This window comes from Meriones unguiculatus, chromosome 5, assembly GCF_030254825.1.
Source record: "Meriones unguiculatus strain TT.TT164.6M chromosome 5, Bangor_MerUng_6.1, whole genome shotgun sequence".
Classification (NCBI taxonomy): domain Eukaryota; kingdom Metazoa; phylum Chordata; class Mammalia; order Rodentia; family Muridae; genus Meriones; species Meriones unguiculatus.
In genome coordinates, this window is record NC_083353.1 from 132,301,969 (window position 1) to 132,305,741 (window position 3,773).

Below are 3,773 nucleotides of genomic sequence, written 5' to 3' on the forward strand. Positions count from 1 at the left end.
TTGTAGTCTTGTCAAAGCTCGGCTCACCCAGCATGCTCTGGGGGTGTGGCAGGGAAGCCGCTCTCTCCCCCATGCTGGTGTTACTCTGTGCTCAGCCACTCCACACAGCCTCCGTGCCTCACGCCCTTCCATTTGCCCTCTGCTCTGAGGACCCCTGCACCAAGCTCCATGCATGCTTCCACCCTTCATGCTGCATTTTTACTGCAGGACAGGCTGCTTCAGGCTGGTGCAGAACCCATGACCTTTCTACTAAACAAAGGTGCTGAAACAGCTGCCAAGGGAAGAGACCCTGAAATGAAGCCCTGTAAGGAGAAGAGAGCCGCTGAAGTAAAACCTACAGCTTCGCCAACCCTGAATGGTGTTGGGAACAAACTTCCTTGCTCTGGAAGGAGCAAAGCAAAGCTGGAGGCCGACCATGCAGCGATGGTGCCGACATCACTCCAGCCTTCCAGATTAGTGGCGTAAGATGCTGGTTCCGGGGTTCAGGACAGCCTCCTGTGGTCAGGAGAGCAGGTTAGTCCCAGAGTGGCCCAGAAAAGCCGCTTCACCCACAGGAGCTGCTGAGAAGGGCAAGGGTAGGCCGGGTTTGGCAGGCCGGGTCTGGGCTGTGATGCTCTTGTAGCTCAGCTGCTGAGTCCTGGGAACCCTCTAGAGTCTACTCCTTGTTCACCCCTTCCTCCCCCGAGTTAAATGAAACGTGGAGCTAGCTCTTAGCTTTTCTCTCTCCCCTTTCCTTGTTCAACATATATTCACTTTTTTTTTTTTTTAAATACCAACCTGACTTTGGCACAGGATAAGCAGATGACTTGGATTCCTCACAGTTTATCTTGTTCCCCCTCCTCCTACTGACCCTGAGCCCTTGCTGAGCCAAACTTTCTCTTGTTATTCATTTATTTATTCATTTCTTTATATTGGAGGTTTGAAAAGCACCTGGTTCACTCTGGTTTCTCCTCAGGTTGCACCTTTGCATTTCAAGATGTATTATTACAAACGTTACCATTTCCAGGCCAAATGCAGGCAGAATGTCTGGGAAGGACACAATTTTGCTGACTAAATATTTTCAGAAAAAGAAAAAAAAGAAGCGTAAACAGAGACGCTCCAAGAACACATGCGAAGGTTGGGTCCTTAGAGTGCTGGAGCCCTGTGACCCCCTCCTCTTAAGGCTTGTTGACTTTGACGTCTGCCCTCTGTTAGCTGGTCAAAGACCTCACAGTCTTCTCAGATCCGTGTCCTGCCTCCACCCAGACACAGGTAGGTGTCCAGGACAGCTGCTGTTTACTTCCATGGTAGCAAAAGCACAGCCCAGCACAGCAAAGACATGAAAACAGGGGCACGGGGTGTTCCCCCAGGCTCCCTGGCACTGCAGTCACGGACATTTTGTTTTCACGAGATATCTAGGTTACATGAATAATACGCTGGCGATTAGGGGGCCTTTTTACAAATGTTATTTTTGGTAGTTCCAGACACCGGCTCCAGAGGACTGTGCAAGTTTTGAACATTTAACTGCAGGAGCCCAGGAGGCCCCTACAGTCAACACCTGAGCACCTTCCCCGGAGGAGTCAAGACTAGAATCTGTGTGTTGCAGGCCAGGGCTGCTAAGCTTTTTAACCTTCCTGATAATGTCATTCAAAGATATTTTATATTCTTTTCCTTTTTCTATTTATCTGATTTGACTCCACTCCACTTTGTGGTGTTGGCTGGGTTTTTGGGTTGAGTCAAATTTTCCATACAACCCCAAACGCCTTCCCTCTCCCTTTGAGAATGTTCCTTAACTCAAGAGAGCGGAGGAGGGGCGTGTGTTAACCTGCCTGGGAGGTGAGCCTGTGGCTTCTCCTTCGCCTCCTTCTTGCCCCTCTTTTAATAAAGCTAATAACTAGAGCTTTCAGCTGAGATGATGGCAATGTTAAAAGTGGGCGTGAAGACACATGGAGCTACTTAATCCTGCTTGGGCTCACTGGTGGCTCGCTTGCCCAACACCCTTTAATTGATGGAGCAGGCTGCTGTTTGGAGATGAACCCATACACGCCTGGATTTACGGGGCTTAGGGCCTGAGTCTGGACTTGTCAGCCAGCAGGGCCTCGGTAGGGTCCCCTTCCGGCGGGGCTGGAATGAAGCTGGTGCTGTGCAGTTCCTACAGGGAGGAAAACCAGTTTGCAAAGGGCAGTTGGGTCCTCGGAGGCTCTGCTCTCTGTGCTGACACACCAGATGCAGAACCAATGTAATTATCTGGGTAAATGAAACCACAGATGGTTTCAAATGCTAAGGTCACTTTGAAAGAGTATTGACAGAGAGCCCATGCGTTTCCCTTTCTGACATTAGTTTCCTGTTCCTTCAAACCGCATTTCTGCCAAATTCCTCCTTTTTCCTAAAAGTGTGCTATCTACTGATTCTTTCCTGAAGCCTTTTGGGGCCTATGATTGGTGAGCTTGCTGCTTGCCTCTGAAAGAATGTGACCCCCTTAACACAGTCTGAAACGGGGAGCCCTGGACATGTTAACTTTTATAAGAGAGGAGTGAGGGGAAGAAAAGGACGAGAGAAAAAAGGAGGAAAGGGAACTGACACCGGATGAGGAATGCCTTGAACTGCCGTTCTGCTCTGAGCTGTGGGAGCCTTATCTTAGCGCCCCCAGAATGTCAGCTCATGTTCAGTCTAGAGTGAGGAGACATAGCTCCATGTCTTCAGGCCTCTCCCAGATGGCATTCTCCGGGTCAGACTCCTTCTGGAGAAAAAAAAAAAAAGAATATTAAACCACAACAATTACAAGCAAAACAAGTCCTTACAGTACCTTTTATAAATGCCTAATGACCTTAACAGTTTGTGAAGGCAGTGCATCACAGTATGAGAAAGAGGCAAAACCCGAGTTCAGCTGAGGAGTTTTTACTATTAGCTGTGCAGGTTACTTAACGTCTTTATCCCTCTATTTGCACACTGGCATGATGGGTCTGAAAGAGCAGGTTGTGAAAATTAGCACTCCGTGAGTGTAGACACTTTTATTATGAGCTCTCCAGGTGCGGAGCAGGAACCAGTTCCTAGAAGACAGAGCTGGAAGCAAGGTTGTCAACCAAAGGCACCGTGGCTTCAGGAAATCCATACATGGGAAGGACAAAGATGGCACAGACTCTCCTCAGCCTCAGGCTCCTCCTCTCCCTTCTACTTCCTGCCTCACAGCCAATAAGATGACCTGTGGCTACAATGATAGATTTTGTTTACTGATTGCCCTAAATAAGCTTCTGTGTGTCATTGTACTTTGCCATATTCTTGTTACTGTGACAGAATATCTGACAAGAATCACCTGAAGGGAGCAGCTGTTTACTTTGGATCTGGTCAAGAGTTTGGTGCCTCCTAGTGAGGAAGGCGGAGTGTCGGGAACATTGGGACAGCTGAGGTAAGGCTGCTTCTCAGGTCCAGGAGGGTCAGGAGGTGGAGGACGGGAATCTGCGGTTCTGTCAGCCTTTCCTGACGCTGTATCCCATTCCTTCTCCCTTACTCCTCCTCTATGGAAATGCCCTCACAGACACATCCCACAGTGCTCCCTGATAAAACCCTATGTGTTTCTTGATACAACTGTGTCAATGAAAACTGACCATCACTGTCTCTCTTACCAGAAGTCCACTCACGTAGTGCCCTTCTGCCTTTCTAGTGAGCACAGTTCTTTGCATAGTCGTGAAGTTCTTCAGCTTCTCACCTATTCTCCAACCGCAATGCCACCATCCCATCCCCTCTAGCACTGGAGTCCACTTCTCTGGGCAATCCTCTGTCTCAGTCCTGAAACA